The sequence below is a fragment of the Nycticebus coucang genome, chromosome 8 (genome assembly GCF_027406575.1).
Source record: "Nycticebus coucang isolate mNycCou1 chromosome 8, mNycCou1.pri, whole genome shotgun sequence".
NCBI lineage: Eukaryota > Metazoa > Chordata > Mammalia > Primates > Lorisidae > Nycticebus > Nycticebus coucang.
The window spans coordinates 7,772,956-7,791,897 of NC_069787.1; the positions used below are offsets into that span (position 1 = coordinate 7,772,956).

General features: G+C 48.4%; 1 protein-coding gene across 2 annotated transcripts in view; it reads left to right on the plus strand.

Annotated features, from left to right (window-relative positions):
• The first annotated feature begins 12,791 nt into the window (after positions 1 to 12,791).
• The window catches only part of VGLL4 (vestigial like family member 4), a 175,602-nt gene continuing 169,451 nt past the window's right edge, over positions 12,792 to 18,942 (plus strand). Inside the window, exon 1 of one of the 2 annotated variants that reach the window (XM_053600415.1) lies at positions 12,792 to 13,124. The gene's annotated coding sequence lies outside the window, so the exon portion shown is untranslated. Of the gene's footprint in view, positions 13,125 to 13,994; positions 14,130 to 18,942 lie in introns of those variants that run through there. The other variant, XM_053600416.1, reaches the window with a different exon arrangement.

The window sequence follows — 18,942 nt, forward strand, 5'->3', positions numbered from 1 at the left end:
GCATATCCAACTGTCTTCCCAACATGTCCTTCTGGAGGTCTCAGAGGCACCTCACACTACGCGCTGTGCATGCCAAAGTGGAACTCGAGGCTCTCCCTGCCCCCAGGGTGCCTCTGCTCCTCTCTCAGCTTCCCACTTTCCATCTTTGCTCAGACCAAAAACCTCACTGTGGGTGCTCACATTCCTCCAACCCCCACTCGCAATCTAGCAGAATGTCTGCCAACTCTGCGGCCAGCGGGCCACCAAAGATCTGTGTCATTTCATAAAATTGGTGACAGGAAGTGGCTGCTCACACGGGAGCTATGTTTCCTAGCCCCTGTAATGCAGATGAGGCATATGCTGAGTTCCCATCAATGGAATGCAGTGAGAAGTGAAGCAAGCCGCAAGCTGGCCCACTTGGTGAGGAAGCCAGTGAGTGTCCTCCACACTCTTCTTCTCCATCTGTCCCCGCCTCCCGGTGGAGAGGCTGTCAGGAAAGATTCTGAGGCCCCAGGGGCTGGTAGAGGCACAGGACGAGGGGATCCCGGGTCCCTGAGTTACCACCTTGGGAAGAACCACCTGCTTTTGCAGAACACCTGTTTGGACTTTATGTGAAAACCTATCAAGATTTCTGAGGTCATCTGTTACAGTAGCTGAGATTACCTTAACTAGTAAGTATATCTATCTTCAAAACATACCCAAATATAGGCCAGGGGGCGGTGGCTCACACCCGTAATCTCAGCACTCTGGGAGGCCGAGGCCTGAGCTCACAGGTTTAAGACCACCCTGAGCCAGAGCAAGACCTCATCTCTAAAAATAGCCTGGCATTGTGACGGGCGCCTGTAGTCCCAGCTACTCAGGAGGCTGAGGCAAGAGAACTGCTTGATCTGAAGTGTTGAGATGGCTGTGAGCTGTGATGCCACAGCACTCTGCCAGGGGCAACAAAGCGAGACTCTTTCTCAAAAAAATAAATACCCATGCCCATAGCACAGTGGTTATGGCACCAGCCACATGCACCAAGGTTGCTTAAGAACCTGACACAGGGCAGCTAAAAAAAAAAAAAAAATATATATATATATATATATCCAAATCTGTGTACTTTCTTCATTGATCTCTAATATTATTTTATTTATTTATTTATTTATTTTTGGCCAGGGCTAGGTTTGAACCCACCACCTCTGGCATATGGGACCAGCGCCCTACTCCTTGAGCCATAGGCACCGCCCTATTTTATTTCTTTATTTTTTTGAGACAGAGCCTCAAGCTGTCACCCTGGGTAGAGTGCAGCTCACAGCAATCTCCAACTCCTAGGCTCAAGTGATTCTCCTGCCTCCACCTCCCAAGTAGCTGGGACTACAGGCGCCTGCCACAAGGCCCGGCTATTTTTTTGGTTACAGCCGTCATTGTTGCTTGGCAGCCTAGGCTGGATTCAAACCCGCCAGCTCAGGTGTACGTGGCTGGCACCTTAGGCGCTTGAGCCATAGGCGCCGGGCCTCTAATCTTATTTTGAACCACTGTCCTCGTTCTCCTGAAAGAGTGTAAACTTCTCCTAACTTGTCTCCTTGCTTCTATCCGCAGCCCCCCATCATAGACTGTTCTTCACACAGCCATCAGAGAGGTCTTACCAAGAATTCAAATCATGCCACCGCTTTCCCCAAAGCCCCTCAGCCGGTTTCCCTTGGCATGTAGAATAAAGTCTGCACGCCATACCACAGCCTGACCACTTTCTCATTTTACCTTTAACTCTTCTCTCCTGTTACTTATGGTTCAGCCTCAGCCTCTCCGGGAGCAGGGAATACAGGCACATGCCATCACGCCCAGCTAATTTTCATTATTTTTTATAGAGACAGGGTTTTGCTACGTTGCCCAGGCTTATCTTGAACTCCTGGCCTCAAGTGCTGGGATTACAGGCAAGAGCCACTGTGCCTGGCCACAGCAACTTTCCTATGCCAAGGACTTCTCTATCCTTTTGCTAATGTGGTGTTGGTGTTACAACGCCAGCAAATTCTGACTCCATGTGGTAGCTCAGAGGGGTTGGGAAACCAAGGGATGTTTCCCTTCAGTATGGAAGTATCGTTCCAAGAGATTAGATTCAATAATTAAGTTAGAGATTCTCAAAAGGGTCTTTTCTAGGTGAACTTAATAGTACTGTTGAAAGATGGTTGAAAGGGCAGCACCTGTGGCTCAGTGAGTAGGGGACTGGCCCCGTATACCAGGGGTGGTGGGTTCGAACCCGGCCCCAGCCAAAGTGCAACAAAAAAACTGGCAGGCACCTGTAGTCCCAGCTACTCTCAGGAGGCTGAGGCAAGAGAATCACCTAAGCCCAAGAGCTGGAGGTTGCTGTGAGCTATGATACCACAGCACTCTAAGGGCAACAAAGTGAAACTGTCTCTAAAAAAAAAGAAAGATGGTTGAAAAGAAGACAGGCCAGCTGGTTTACATCTTAGTGTGCACTATTCAAGTAATTGCACTACTAAGACCAAGGGTTTACCTTCCTGAGCCTCTGTTTTCACATCTGCAGAATGAGGGTAATAATGTCTTTTTTTTTTTTTTTGGCCGGGGCTGGGTTTGAACCCACCACCTCCGGCATATGGGACCGGCGCCCTACTCCTTGAGCCACAGGCGCTGCCCAATAATGTCTTTTTTTTTTTTTTGTAGAGACAGAGTTTCACTTTATTGCCCTCGGTAGAGTGCTGTGGCATCACACAGCTCACAGCAACCTCCAACTCCTGGGCTTAAGCGATTCTCCTGCCTCAGCCTCCCGAGTAGCTGGGACTACAGGCGCCCACCACAACGCCCAGCTATTTTTTTGTTGCAGTTTGGCAGGGGCTGGGTTTGAACCCACCACCCTCGGTATATGGGGCCGGCGCCCTGCTCACTGAGCCACAGGCGCCGCCCCCAATAATGTCTTATTCACAGGATTGCACTGCACAGAGTCGGCTCTGAGAAGTTAAGTATCTCCTGTCTTCCTTCCCTCTCTCCTTGTTTACTTTCTTCCACGCTATAAGTAACACATGCTTGTAAGAGCTGCATGCATAAGAAACTGGAGCCGAGAGAGACAGGCCAATCCCAGTTTGAAGAATTTCTCTCTGAGGTGTTGTCGTATTCCACGCTCAGAAGAGAAACACATGCTCATTTTTGGTCAGCTCCTCAATTCAAACTACTCTCTGTCTGGGAGGCAGCTAGTGAACTGTGGCCAAATTCTCACTGGCCCTGAGTCCAGCATCTGGAGCATTCTTTTCTGTGGAAAATGACTCCTGTGATCTCTGGCTCCAGCTCACTGAAGTTTGTCTCTAGGAAAGACAACGGGTATATATTGCCAAGCTGAATTGTTCTTCTAGTGTTTGAAGGAAAATTCCTAGTGTGAGGGTTAATGCGATCTTTGGATCAGTGTTAGATACCACTCAGACGTCTGAGGTCTGAGCAATCATTCTGGCTACAAAACTGGTCTTGCTTAAGGGAACTCTTTCAAAATCACGCTGTGAAAATAACTGACATTGAGAAGAAAAATGGCCATGGACTCCCTGACAGGTTTCAAACGTGCCTCCCCAAACCTTGGACATGACCCTCAAGCACAGCTCTTCTGCTAAGCCCACGGGTGCTTGTAGATCAGGTCTCTACTCCTCAAAATGGTCCTGTGATGGATCTATCCAGGTGCTGAAGGGTAAAACCTCTGTTGGGTCGTGTTGGAAGTGAGCTTCCTCCTGGGATCTGAGACAGGTGCAAGAAAGGCAGGAAGGGAATTAATTTTTATTGAGTACTTACTGTGTACTTGACACTGTTAGATCCTTTCATATACAGCTGCCTAGAAATTTTGCAGATGTCTTAATGTTGGGTAGCTCTGTGATTTGCCATGCTCTGATCCTGTGACCAGATCTCTGAAATCTGAGTAGCAGAGAACTTGGCAGCCAGATGCAGGCTTGAATTCTGACTACCTCCACTAAAGTGATAGCTCAGTGAGGGCAATATTTGTTTGTATTTGCTGTATTCCCAATGCCAAGACTGTACTGTGCCTTGCACATAGCAAGGCCTCAGTGCCTATTTAAGTTGAATTGCCAAATGGACTGCTTACCTAGCCTCTTTAAAGCTCTGCTTCCTTAACAAAAAAAAAAAGAGGGAAAATAAAACCTACATCATAGGATTTTTTCAAATAATTTTTTTTTTTTTTTGGCCGGGGCTGGTTTGAACCCGCCACCCTCAGTATATGGGGCCAGTGCCCTACTCCTTGAGCCACAGGTGCTGCCCTGAAAGAATTTTTTTTTTATTTTTGAAATAACTAGATTCATATGCAATGGTAAGAAATAATACAGAGAGATCTTTTATATCCTCTCCCCCAGTGGAAACATCTTATAAAACTTTAGTATGGTATCACAGCCAGGATATCGATATTATTATTGTCTTTAAGACTTTGGACAAGTTACTTAACGTCTCCATGTTTTAGTTTTTTCCCATGTGTAATGGAAATACTTGTCGTTTCTACCTTATAGGACTCTTGTGAGGCTGAAATTAGGTAATTAGGTGATTACCTAATAAAGCACTGAGTGGGAACATAGTTGAGTGCTCATCAAACACCACTTATCATTCTTATCCTTTCTTCTCTGATTGAAGATTGAAATAGATCATTTTGAGTTTCCCCCCTGGTTACTTTGGTCCCCAGAAAGCAGAAATCTACCTGGGGGGTTCTCACACTATTGCTAGAAGGGATTTTTAGAGCTCTTCTAGACCAAAAATGGCAAACATATGGTTGAATAGTTCCTGTTCCCTGCCCAGAGCAGACATTACTAGTCAATCTTGACACTTTTTTTCCCTTTTTTTTTTGAGACAGAGTCTCACTATGTTGCCCTCAGTAGAGTGCTGTCATGTCACAGCTCACGGCAACCTCAAACTCTTGGGCTTAAGTGATTCTCTTGCCTCAGTCTCAGTCGTTGGGATTACAGGTGCCCGCCACAAGGCCTGGCTATTTTTTTTGTTTTTTGTTTTTGGTTGTAGTTGTCATTGTTGTTTTGCAGGCCTGGGCTGGGTTCGAAACTGCCAGCCCCAGTGCATGTGGCTGGCGCTCTAGCCGCTGAGCTACAGGTGCTGAGGCAGTCTTGACACTTTTTTATGGAGCCTCAACGGTGCTGCCACTGGGCAGAGAAGGTGATCTAAATGAAAATTGTTGGCCAAACCTGATCTGGTCTAAGCTCCTCACAGATGAGGACACCAAGACCCACAGTTGTGAAATGACTTCTTTAGTCTTGCATTGTCTCCTTGAGGCTGAATCTGAACTAGAACCCACATCATCTGATCCCTCAGTGCTTTTGATGGAACAAATTAGAGTGAAGAGCAGAGAACAGGAGAGTTTCATGTGAGCACATTGTGAGCAAAGGAACATGGCATAGACAAATACATTCTGCACAGACAGCTTAGTGCGCTGAGGAGAAAGATGAAAGCATATGCAAGCTATGAGCATTTCGGATTGGAAATTTCTCCCGTATGCTATGGGGGACAAATTGAAAAATGAACTTCCTTTTTTTTTTGGCCGGGGCTGGGTTTGAACCCACCACCTCCGGCATATGGGACCGGCGCCCTACTCCTTGAGCCACAGGTGCCGCCCTGAAAAATGAACTTCTTATTAGCAATTGGTGTGGAAAATAAAACTTTCTTTTTATAACGCTCACTAATTGAAAAGCCTTGAGAAATCATAAGGAGCAAATGGAAAGGCAAAGCCCTTACTCTTGGTCACCTGAACTCCTTAGGGCAGGGGTGTCCAGCCTTTTTATTTTCTCTGCTGCACATTGTCTTGGGGCACACATTAAACACACAAATACAGGGCGGCGCCTGTGGCTCAAAAGGGTAGGGTGCCGGCCCCCTATGCCGGAGGTGGCAGGTTCAAATCCAGCTCCGGCCAAAAACTGCAAAAACAAAACAAAACACACAAATACTAAGGGAAGCTGGTTATAAAAAAAATAGCTCTGTGGGGCGGTGCCCGTGGCTCAAGGAGTAGGGCGCCGGTCCCATATGCCAGAGGAGGTGGTGGGTTCAAACCCAGCCCCAGCCAAAAAGAAAAAAAAAAATAGCTCTGTGCATGCTTTTCGTGATATCTAACACCAGAGATAAGCAAAAATAGTCTTCATGAAGTCACCATGCAGCCCTCAGGCTACAGACCGCACACCCCTGCCTTACAGCCTTCAGCTCTGAGCAGTGGCAATGGCTGCCTCGGAACCCTCTCACCTCCCCCTGCTGACCCCGCGCTTCTCATCACCGGACTGTGCTAGACTTCACCAACACTCACAGACACATGGCTTTGAGGCAGGTCAGCTTGCAGCCATTTCTGCGGACAAAAGAGGAGAATCAGATTCCCTCACTGAGCAATTTCTATGCTGAAGGTACCAAAGGGGTTAGTTGCCATAAAAAGCATCTGGGGGGGGTCACACAACCTGGGAGTTCAGACTCAGCCTCAAGCCGACAATGTGAGCCCGAGAAAAAGTCATTTCACACCTCTGTGTCCAAGTCTCCCCATCTGTGAGAAGCTTAGACTAGATTAGGAAGGCAAATACCACAAGGGATAGTGGTGACGGAATAAAGGGGCCAAACCTGGGAGGAAACTAATCCCTGGTAGAGTGATGAGAAAGAATTGGATGGGGGAGGAGGCACAAAGAAAGGGGCCAGGTGCAGCGGCTTGTGGACGGAATCCTAGCACTCTGGGAGGCTGAGCCGGGTGGATTGCTTGAGTTTGAAACCAGCCTGAGCAAGAGCAAGACCCCATCTCTACTAAAAATAGATACAAACTAGCCAGGCTTAGTGGTGTACCTGTCGTCCCAGCTACTCTGGCTACTTGGGAGGCTGAAGCAAGAGGATTGCTCGAGAACCAAGAGTTTAAGGTTGGTATAAGGTATATGAACGCCACGGCACTCTGCTCAGGTACCCAGGACGACAGAGTGAGACTCGGTCTCAAAAAAAAAAAAAAGAGAGAGAGAGAAAGGGACCCGGGTGGCGCCTGTGGCTCAGTCGGTAAGGCGCCGGCCCCATATACCGAGGGTGGTGGGTTCAAACCCAGCCCCGGCCAAACTGCAACCAAAAAAAAAATAGCCGGGCGTTGTGGCGGGCGCCTGTAGTCCCAGCTACTCGGGAGGCTGAGGCAAGAGAATCGCTTAAGCCCAGGAGTTGGAGGTTGCTGTGAGCTGTGTGAGGCCACAGCACTCTACCGAGGGCCATAAAGTGAGACTCTGTCTCTAAAAAATAAAAAAAAAAAGAGAGAAAGGGACCCTGACCCACAGCGGGTGAGAGGCACAATAATGTCCAGGAAGCATCACTTGGTTATCTTCACTTTTTCCTTTTAATTTAAAAAAATTTTTTTTTTTTTTTTTTGGCCGGGCCTAGTTTTGAACCCGCCACCTCCGGCATATGGGACCAGCGCCCTACTCCTTGAGCCATAGGCGCCGCCCAATTTTTAAAATGTTTTAATATGAAAAATTTCAAACATTTGTCAGAGGGTAGCAGCACCTGTGGCTCAAAGGAGTAGGGCGCCGGCCCCACATGTCCGAGGTGGTGGGTTCAAACCAGCTTCGGCCAAAAACTTCAAAACAAAACAAGCATTTGTCAGAGTAGGGGTAACATATCACCTCCCCTCTCCTCAGCCCCAAACTCCAACACCCCCTCTGTACCCACTGGTAGTGAACAGCACTGGGCCGGTCTGCACTCGCGTGCCTTCTTGATTGTTCAAGTTATTTACTTACTTATTCAGAAACAGAGTCTCACTCTGTCTCCCTGGGTAGTGTTGTGGCATCCTAGCTCACAACAACTTCAGACTCCTGGCTCAAGTAATCCTCTTGCCTCAGCAAGAGGTACTACAAGCACCCATCACATACCTGGCTAGTTTTTCTATTTTTAGTAGAGACGGGGGTCTGCTCTTGCTCAGGCTCCTCTTGAACGCCTAAGCTCAGGTAATCCACCCAGCTTGGCCTCCCAGAGTGCTAGGATTGCAGGTGTGAGCCACTGCACCCTGCCCAAAATAAAAAAATAATAAACTGGGGCGGCGCCTGTGGCTCAGTGAGTAGGGCGCCAGCCCCATATGCCGAGGGTGGTGGGTTCAAACCCAGCCCCGGCCAAACTGCAACCAAAAAAATAGCCGGGCGTTGTGGCGGGCGCCTGTAGTCCCAGCTGCTCTGGAGGCTGAGGCAAGAGAATTGCGTAAGCCCAAGAGTTAGAGGTTGCTGTGAGCCGTGTGATGCCACGGCACTCTACCCGAGGGCGGTACAGTGAGACAAAAAAAAAAAAAAAAAAAAAAAAAAATAATAATAAATAAACTGGCATATTTATAAACGCCTCAGTTTGAAGCATATTCCATCAGTGGTCTATATACAGCCTATCTTCATTTGTTTAGTTACTTAAGCAGTACAGTATTTGTTTTCTTATTAATTTACCAGTTTTTCTTTACTTCCTTTTGTATACATTTTTAAAAATTGTGGTAAACAATACATACGATTTATCATTTTAACTTTTATTTTTTTGGCCAGGGCTGGGCTTGAACCCACCATCTCTGGCATATGGGGCCGGTGTCCTACTCCTTTGAGCCATAGGTGCCGCCCTTAACTATTTTTAAGTGTGCGGCTCTTGGCATTAAGTACAGTCATACTGTGTGGTGCCTGTGGTTCAGTGAGTAGGGCAACGGCCCCATATACTGAGAGTGGCGGGTTCAAACCTGGGCCTGGCCAAACTGGAACAAAAAACACAGCTGGGTGTTGTGGTGGGTGCTTGTAGTCCCAGCTACTCTACTCGGGAGGTTGAGGCAAGAGAATCACCTAAGCCCAAGAGCTGAGGCAGTTGCTGTGAGCTGTGATGCCTCAGCACTCTAAAGAGGGCAACAAAGTGAGACTCCATCTTAAAAAAAAAAAGTACAGTCATACTGCTGTGCAACCATCATCTTAAGCAACTGTTTTTTTTTTTTTTTTTTTTTTTTGGCTGGGGCAGGGTTTGAACCCGCCACCTCCGGCATATGGGACCGGCGCCCTACTGCTTGAGCCACAGGCACCGCCCTTAAGCAACTGTTTTTGATAGTGAACTTGTGGGGTGGCAGTTCGAACTTGGCCTTACCCAAACTGCAACAAAAAAATAGCTGGGCGTTGTGGGGGGTGCCTGTAGTCCCAGCTACTTGGGAGGCTGAGGCAAGAGAATCACTTAAGCCCAGGATTTGGAGGTTGCTGTGAGCTGTGTGACACCACGGCACTCTATCGAAGGCGATAAAGTGAGACTCTGTCTCTACAAAAAAAAAAAAGAAAAAGTGTGGCGGCCTGTGGCTCAGTGAGTAGGGCGCCAGCCCCATATGCCGAGGGTGGCGGGTTCAAACCCAGCCCCGGCCAAACTGCAACCAAAAAATAGCCGGGTGTTGTGGCGGCCGCCTGTAGTCCCAGCTACTTGGGAGGCTGAGGCAAGAGAATCACTTAAGCCCAAGAGTTGGAGGTTGCTGTGAGCTGTGATGCCACAGCACTCTACCAGGGTGACAGTTTGAGACTCTGTCTCAAAAAAAAAAAAATAGTGAACTTGTGAACCTACCAAGTTAGGACCTTGGCCATGAAATCTAGCCAATGTTTCTCTTCTATCTAGTCCCATGCCCTTCTGCCCAGGTAATTCTGGCACTGTCATTCCCTGACTTCTTTTTTATATAGTTTTATTGCAGGCATATGTACTACTAAAATTATTTTTCATTTCATTTACTTATTTATTTATTTGAGACAGAGCCTCAAGCTGTCGCCCTGGGCAGAGTGCCAGGGCATCACAGCTCACATCAACCTTCCACTCCTGGGCTCAAGCGATTCTCCTGCCTCTCCCTCCCAAGCAGCTGGGACTACAGGCGCCCACCACAATGCCCGGCTATTTTTTTTTTTTTTTTTTTGGTTGCAGCCATCATTGTTGTTTGGCGGGCCCGGGCTGGATTTGAACCCACTAGCTCAGGTGTATGTGACTGGTGCCTTAACCGCTTGAGCCACAGGCGTGGAGCTTTTTCATTTTATTTTTAACATTACGAATAAGTATTTTTTTTTTTTTTTTAATTTGGCCAGGGCTGGGTTTGAACCCGCCACCTCCGGCATGTGGGACCGGCGCCCTACCCGCTGAGCCACAGGCGCCGCCCATAAGTATTATGCTTATGTAATCATTTGGGACTCTTCACTTTATTTTGTCAAGATTCATTCTTGTTGCTGTGGGTCACTGTCAGTCATGTGTTAGGTTGCCATGGGCTATTCTATGTGCCTGCCATGTCTCAGTTCTAGTCCTCACAGAGTTCTAGACTTTTACAGTAAACTCCCTTTTCCTTATGGTAACTTGAATATGTCTCTTTTCCCGGCAACTAAAATAGCCAGACTATTACATCCAGGCTTTGGCTCAGCGCCTGTGCTCAGCGGTTAGGGCGCCAGCCACATACACTGAGGCAGGTGGGTTTGAACCTAGCCCGGGCCCGCTAAACAACAATGACAACAACAACAAAAATATAGCCAGGCGTTGCAGCAGGCACCTGTAGTCCCAGCTACTTGGGAGGCTGAGGCAAGAGAATCGCTTAAGCCCAAGAGTTTGAGGTTGCTGTGAGCTGTGATGCCATGGCACTGTACCGAGGGTGACATAGTGAGACTCTGTCTCAAAAAAAACAGAAAGGGGCGGCGCCTGTGGCTCAGTGAGTAGGGCGCCGGCCCCATATGCCGAGGGTGGCTGGTTCAAACCCAGTCCCGGCCAAACTGCAACAAAAATAAAATAGCCGGGCGTTGTGGCGGGCGCCTGTAGTCCCAGCTGCTCAGGAGGCTGAGGCAAGAGAATCGCGTAAGCCCAAGAGTTAGAGGTTGCTGTGAGCCGTGTGATGCCACGGCACTCTGCCTGAGGGCGGTACAGTGAGACTCTGTCTCTCCAAAAAACAAAAAAAAAAACAGAAAGATAGCCGGGCGTTGTGGCGGGCGCCTGTAGTCCCAGCTACTTGGGAGGCTGAGGCAAGAGAATCGCTTAAGCCCAGGAGTTGGAAGTTGCTGTGAGCTGTGTGATGCCATGGCACTCTACCGAGGGCCATAAAGTGAGACTCTGTCTCTACAAAAAAAAAAAAAAAAAGAAAGAAAGAAAATCCAGGCTTCAATGTTGCCATAGCTAACTCACACTAACGCTGATGTAAGGCAAAGAGTGACATTAATCCTTGCAAAGGTTGAAGACTGGTCACATCCATGAGAAAGGGTCTTCTGTCCCCTTGATTTATTTGCAGACTAAGGTTCACTCTAAGCAGCAATGGAAATTAAAGAGGCAGCTTTGGGACCTCCGCGTTGACCCAAAATGTAAATCATTTAGCAGTGAACAAATGGCAATGTTGTCATAAAGATCAAATGAGATAATGATATGTGGGAACACTTTGTAAACCCTAGGCCATTTTTATAAATGTGCAGCTGTACCATTATTGCTATCATCAATCATTTGCATTATATGGGCAAATCATTTTCCTAGCCCTCCATGATTAAGGTGGATGTTTGTTTATAAGGTGCCCAGGAGGACTGGATTTAGGTAAGGAAGAGAGAAAGGAGGAGATATAAATATTCATTAAATATCTCTGCCTAGCCCTGAGTGCCTGCAACAGCTCTTCAAAATAAGTATTATTTCTGTTTTACAGATGGGAAAACTGAGGCTTCATAACTTGCCCCCAAACCTGTAAGAAACAGAGGCAGTGTCTGGATTCATATTCAAGTCTGTCTGAATCCAAAAACCTTTTTCTAACTTGCCACACTTGCTGGAATCCGCTCAAGCAGCCCTCATTCTTCTATCACTCCTGTTTGAATTTGGCAGCATGAACATCTCATATTTATGATCTTTCTTGGGATTTCTCTTTCCCTAGTCTGAGATTATTTTTTTATTTTTTTTTTTTGTGTTTTTTTTTTTTTTTTTGGCCGGGGCTGGGTTTGAACCCGCCACCTCTGGCATATGGGACCGGCGCCCTACCCGCTGAGCCACAGGCGCCCCCGCTAGTCTGAGATTATTGATGAGTTAAAACAGAGTCTCAATAAGAATACCTCTGGGAAAGCAGGGAACTTTTCTAAATTTTAACCCAGGAATGAAGAAAGCTGGCTTTGCTTGGGATGACTTGTCACTCGGGTGGTCCCATCTCCAGTGGCCCTGTGTGGACTGGAGGACAGCGAATTTCACAAAGGGCCACAGCACCTGGGCAACGCCACCACCTGTTTTAGGTAAACCATTTAATCTCACAGTAAAATGGGATTCTTAATACCTGTCCTGCATATCCGGCAGGGGCTAAGATCAAATGAGATACGTGCTGTGCCCCTGATACGATCAGATGAGGCAACAGATGGCAAACCAGTTTGAAAACTGCAAAGCCGTTTTCTTCTTTGCAGCACTAATGCAAGCTGGTATTTGCTTTTATTGTCATCATCACCCTTCAGTCCAGCCCTCTCACGGGGAAAGCCCTTACAATAAGGGCTCCAGTAATGACTGAGGGTTGAGAACAGCCAGGAGGCAAGCGACATGAAGCCATTTAAAGCGGACCAGAGGAAGTCCAGTCTCTTAACTATTTATTTCATGAACTTAGCGGCTGGATATGTTAAGCAAATGTTTTAATTGTGGCAGTATGAGAAAACAATGGGGAAGGCTTGCCGGGGATGGGGGGCGTATCTGGCCTCCACCCCTCTTACCCGTCCCCCCACTAAATCCCCAGAGAATGACAGGAAAAAATTAAAGACAGGCCTTTTCTTTTCGTGGTCACGTGTCTGCGCTGCTGCTGTAACAAGAACCTGAGCCAATTAGAAACGTTTCACCTCCTCCTCCCTGCCCCTCCCCCGGAGCATTTCAGAGCCGGCCGGGTTGTGGACTCCAGGAGTTTGCCAAACACAGCAAACGCTGGTGTGAGAGCGGCCGGAGCGCACTCTTTCCACTCGGCTCTCCCTCCCTCCTTCCCTCGTACACTGTTTTGATTTACCAGGACTTCCTCCTCCGGGCGAAGGAGGGGAGAAAAGACGCCGCCGTGCGCCCGCGCGCGGGCGTGTGTGTGTAAGTGGAGTGCTGGAGTGTAAAATGCGGTGATGGGAGGAAACCGAGCCGTGCCGGAGTGCCCTGGCCTGCAGCGGCCGTTCTGATCGCCGTGGTGCCCGAGCACACCCCTCCCGAAGCCGTGCGACCTGTACCTCCAGGTGCGTGTGGCCGCCGGCCTGTCTGGGCCGCGCGGCTTGGGGGTGTGTGTGGGGGAACCGGAGCGAGAGGCAGGGGCCAGGCCGGCCCCCCAGGGGCGCCCGGAGGCGGAAGGCAGCGGTGTGCGCTGCGTTGCGGGGTGGGCGCCGATCCGGGCTCCGCAGGGTGGTCCGCCCTCTCTCGGGCTGGCGGGCTGCGTGTGAGCCGGGGACCGCCGCGCGTCTGGTGCAGAGGGCACCGTGGGGGCCGCAGGGCTGGGTTGAATTCGCTGGCACTTGTGTGGCGGGTGAGGGTCAGCAGGGCCAGGGGCTACCGAGTATGGCTTGACCGTGGACGTGGGTGTCACGTGTGCTGAGTCCATGGCGTGCGGGAACCCACCTTGTGCTTGTGGAGAAGGTGCCTGGCCCACAGCGACTGGCACCTGCACTGAGGGGGCACTCCCCCCGGCTGGGCCCCGGGACAGCAGGGTCGTGTGCGATGCTGTGTACACACAGGGGTGTGCGCTGTTTTCCACGCGTCCTGCGGGGCTGGCGCCTCTAGGCTCCGGGCGAGCGTTCGCTGCCCCAGCGCCCAGCCACCCGCAGGGTAGAGGAGAGGGGACGCGGGGCGCGCGGCGAGAGGGGGAGGGGACTAGGCAGCTCCGGGCGGCGCGAGGCCCCGCCCCCGCTCCCTCGGGCTCACCTGGGCTTGGGCCCCACCTGCTCGGTGGGCGGGGCGTGTCTGGGGGCGTGTCCTGGCCGGCCCCGCGGAGCGCGGGTGAGGGTGGGCGGCACCTCATTCCAGGGATTCCTCGCGCTCCCGCGCTCGCGTCCGCCACAGAGCCTGCCCTAGCGCGCGCAGCACGCGCGTTTGAGGGGGAGCCGGTGCGGGAGCGCGGGCGCGAGCGCGCCTGTGCGTCGGCGCGCCCCCGGAGTGCGCCAGGAGCGCCCGGGTCCCGCCCCAGCCCTTCTCCCGCCCCCGGTGGGGCCCGGCCGGCCCGAGGCGGGCGCGCCCGGAGCCGCCCGGCGGTGAGTACGGTGGAGCCCCGCCGGCCAGGCGGTACCGGGGCTGAGCCAGGACTGGCCTGTGGGTGGAGTAGGAGCGGGATCGAGGACGCCCTGTGGAGGGAGAAGGTGGCTTGTCCTCGCGGGGCGGCTGGTGTGGGGGGCGGATGAGGAGGTCCCGGGCGGCCGCGAGGGAAGGCTCTGATGCTGGGCTGCGGAGGGGGCTGGGGCTGGGGCTGGGGCGCTGGGACCCGACGCCTGCCTTTTCGTTACTTCCTACCCCCTCCCCAAGACAGAATTGCACACTCTTCCTGCCCTGCGTGCAGGCCTAGCCAAAAAGCAAAGGGCTTTTTTCCTTTTTTGTTTTGCTTAAAGTCTTGGATTCATCACCTTGAGACATTTATGTCTCAGGTTATGCCGACAGTACTTGCTGAGGGTATTAACTTAGTATTTATGTGCTTAACCGGCATGTGTTCCTCTGTTTAAGCGAGATGATTAAAAAAATCGGCTTCACTTTGATCGCTGTTGCTGTATGTTTGCTAGTTGTATTTCCTTCTCTGAGGTTAATAAGACCCAGCCGCCTGGGGGGTGGGGGGACGGCGGAGTCAGCTCTCCTAGGCTCTATCATCAGCTGTTTGCCCCCGTCTATTTGAAAGGTACTTGTGCCCCAGTTTGTAGAGTTTTAATGTCTTTTTCTAAACCCAAACCTCCCTTTACTAAAAATAAAAAGCAGGCTGGCAATTATTTCCTCTGAACATACAAATGCAAGAACCAATAAATGTAAATTTGCCTGTTAGGATTTGAAGGTCAGTTTTGCATACCGACTTTGCTCCCGTCTCTTAAGTCCTCAGACTTGTTCTGTTCCTTGTTTCCTGCTTGTGCCTAATGAAGAGTCTGCTCCTGACTGCAGAGGGCAGTGGAGTGGGCAGTTTAGAGGCCCTTGGGGTCCGTGGCATTCAGTCTTTATGGTGTGATCTTGGGACAAGTTGTTTATCATCTCTAAGTCTCAGGGCTATAAATTTGAATAATAGGTTTATAAGTACTTTTATGGGAAGTTACTTGTTTTACACTCGAAATGGTTTTGTGTTTTTTCTTTTTCTTGTGTGTATCCTGTTACATCTGGCTGAAAAGTCATCTCCCCCACGGTGGAAATGATGTAAACCCCTCAATTTGTTGTTTAACTTTGGCAAAATTTTAATCCAAGGCTGATTTCCCCTGCCACCGTTTTTTCACACTTCTGGGCAGCCAGCCTTTGCTTTTCCATTTGGAAGGGAATGCAAACTAATTTTTATGTTGACCAAAACACAATACAATTAAGAAGATAATTCTGCTATAAATAACCATGGACTACATTCCAAAACTGTGACTGTTGTAGTAAAAACAGCTCTGGCTTATTATTTCTGGAGACTTGAGTTTTAGCTCTATCTGTGTCACCTACTGGGTTCATGACCAAGGTTCCTTATACTTAACCTTTGTGTTTTATTTTCTTCTATAAAGAGGGTGATAATACCTGTTCCAATACATCACAGACTTTTAAGAATTACAGAGAATACTGAACTTTGAAAGTATTTTGTATTGTTATTTATAAAAATCTTTGAAGATTTGAAAGACCTTCATAAACAGTCTTCGTTACTTCCCCCAGCTGCCTGAAGATTTTTAACATTTCCTACAGACAGGAGAATCATGAAATTAACTTTTAAATGTTCTTGTAATGGGAAATTCCTTACAACTGCTATGGAGTCTGCTTTGTTACCAACCTGTTACCAACATCCAGAGGAAAATTTTACTTTGTGTCTCTTCTAGGTAATTCTTGGTTACTTTTACTGTGCAACTTTTAATTTGCATTAATAAAATAAAAAGTAGATTAACAATAAAAGTTTTTAACTTTGAACGTGATTTAATAAAACACTAAAAGTCAAATACTAAAAGTTAATGTTCAATTTTAGTCAAATACATAAAATTTTGATATATCATGTGGTGATTTTTTTTTTTTTTTTTTTTTTGGCCGGGGCTGGGCTTGAACCCGCCACCTTTGGCATATGGGACCGGTGCCCTACCCGTTGAGCCACAGGCGCCGCCCATGATTTTTTTTTTTTTTTGACATACCAAGTTGTCTTTTTATTGCCTGTGTTAGATGAGCTGTTTCAGCTGTGAGAACACGGTGAAAGAGAAGGGTTTTTGGTGTGTTATAAAGTTTCTGCAAGATATGTTAACTGAGGCTCATTTGTGATTCTTTTTTTTTTTTTTTTTGTAGAGACAGAATCTCACTGTACCGCCCTCGGGTAGAGTGCCGTGGCGTCACACGGCTCACAGCAATCTCTAACTCTTGGGCTTACACGATTCTCCTGCCTCAGCCTCCCGAGCAGCCGGGACCACAGGTGCCCGCCACAACGCCCGGCTATTTTTTTGTTGTTGTTGTTGCAGTTTGGCCGGGGCTGGGCTCGAACCCGCCACCCTCGGCATATGGGGCTGGCGCCCTACTCACTGAGCCACAGGTCCCGCCCTCATTTGTGATTCTTTGAGGGACCCTGCTAAAGTTTATGAAGTTTATATGTGGGGATGTGATAAAAGAGTAAAACGAACGCTGCTAATTAATCTGTAACCATTTAGGATCTGTCCACAATAAAAAAAAAAAAAAAGAAAAACCAAAAAAGACCCAAAACAAGAAAAAAACTCTTAAAACTCCAACAACTTTAGACCTGGATTGCCAAATCTTTTTTTTTTTTGTAGAGACAGAGTTTCACTTTATGGCCCTCGGTAGAGTGCCGTGGCCTCACACAGCTCACAGCAACCTCCAACTCCTGGGCTTAAGCGATTCTCTTGCCTCAGCCTCCCGAGTAGCTGGGACTACAGGCACCCGCCACAACGCCCAGCTATTTTTTTTTGTTGCAGTTTGGCCGGGGCCGGGTTTGAACCCACCACCCTCGGTATATGGGGCCGGCGCCTTACCGACTGAGCCACAGGCGCCGCCCTCTTTTTTTTTTTTTTTTCTAGAGACAGAGTCTCACTTTATGGCCCTCGGTAGAGTGCCGTGGCCTCACACAGCTCACAGCAACCTCCAACTCCTGGGGTTAGCGATTCTCTTGCCTCAGCCTCCCAAGTAGCTGGGACTACAGGCGCCCGCCACAACGACCAGCTATGGATTGCCAAATCTTGATGGTATAAACTGACAAGGAAAAGGAGGGCAAGAGGTTCTGAAACCAGAAAAATTCTTTCTGCACAGGATACAGTATAATAGCTGTTTTGCAAAGGAGGAGAACTTTGTAGAATGTTCTTCCTGTGTTTCCTGCCTCAGGTCTGATAACCAGATATAGTTGATCCTCATTATTCTTGGATTCCATGTTTATAAATTTGCTTACTCATTAAAATTTATTTGTATCCCCTGCCCCCAAATCAATGCATAGACATTTGTGGACATGTTCAGTGTGGGGAAAAAAAATTGAGCCTCCCAGTGCACAGGTGCCAGTGGAGGTCAAAAGGCAACGCTCTGCCTTCTGGTTTCAGCACTCAGGCTGTAAAGAAGTGTGCTTTTTGCAGTGTATTTAGTACCACATTTTTCACATTTTTTTGTTGGCAGTTTTGCTATTTAAAATGGCCCCCAAGTGGTGCTGAAGTGTTGTCTGGTATTCTTCAGCCCAGAAGGCTGGGGAGTGCTATGTGGAGAAAATACCTGGGTTCGATGAGTGTCATTCAGGCTTGAGTTACAGTGCTGTTGGCTGTAAGTTTAATGTTAGAGCATCAATAATAGGTAACAGAAACACACATAAAACAAGGCTACGTATTGATCAGTTGACATAAATCAGTGGTCAGAAGGTCAAAGGAACCTAACTGTGCATTTCCCTTAGGAGCAGTGTTTTTTTTTTTTTTGAGACAGAGCCTCAAGCTGTCGCCCTAGGTAGAGTGCCTGGCATCATAGCTCACAGCAACTTCCAGCTCCTGGGCTCAAGTGATTCTCCTGCCTCAGCCTGTAGCTGGGACTACAGGAGCCTGCCACAAGGCCTGGCTATTTTTTGGTTGCAGCCGTAATTGTTGTTTGGTGGGCCCGGGCTGGATTTGAACCTGTCAGCTTGGGTGTATATGGCTGGTGCCTTAGCCACTTGAGCCACAGGGGCAGAGCCTAGGAGCAGTGTTAATAGTGTTCACTAAGTCAGTGTTCCTGGAGATTTTATAGAACACAACTACTGTGAATAACAAGAATTGACCATATTTATTGGTGATGATAAGCACCCATGGTACATTGTGGTATGAGTTAGATGATTTTATCTAGGCGCTAACAGACTGAACATTGAGATTTGGGAACAATGGAGAGTTGGACCTTGGATATTATAGAAGTTTGCTCACTTGGTCTATGATGCAACATGTTCTTGGGAATAATAGGTCCCTGAGAATATGTGGTACCTCAGCACTTGTGAATAAGAAATTCTAAGTATCCAAATAAAATCAATGCAAGAACAAGCATATCTAAACAAAAAAAGCTAAAGCGTTCCCTTTATTTCTATACAATGGTGTATAAATCTCACATCTTGAAAATGAAAAGATAGGTTCATAATAGTCTAAATGTGAGAAAGAAAAGCATAGTTCATTTTTGTTTGGGCTGACAACAGCATTGAAAAATCCAGATGGATTTTATTTTACCCCTTAGATACAGCAGTGTCCATGTCGGCCCACCATATGGTTACTTTCCAGGGAGAATTTAGGGACATGGGTGAACTTTAGCTCGCAGTAAGAATTTTACACCAGCATCAGGCAGCCTTGCGTAGGGTAATAAAATCTGCTCTAACCTAAGTTTGGTTTGGCAGTGCTAAGCCTGTGAAGATGACCCTCACTTGGCACATGG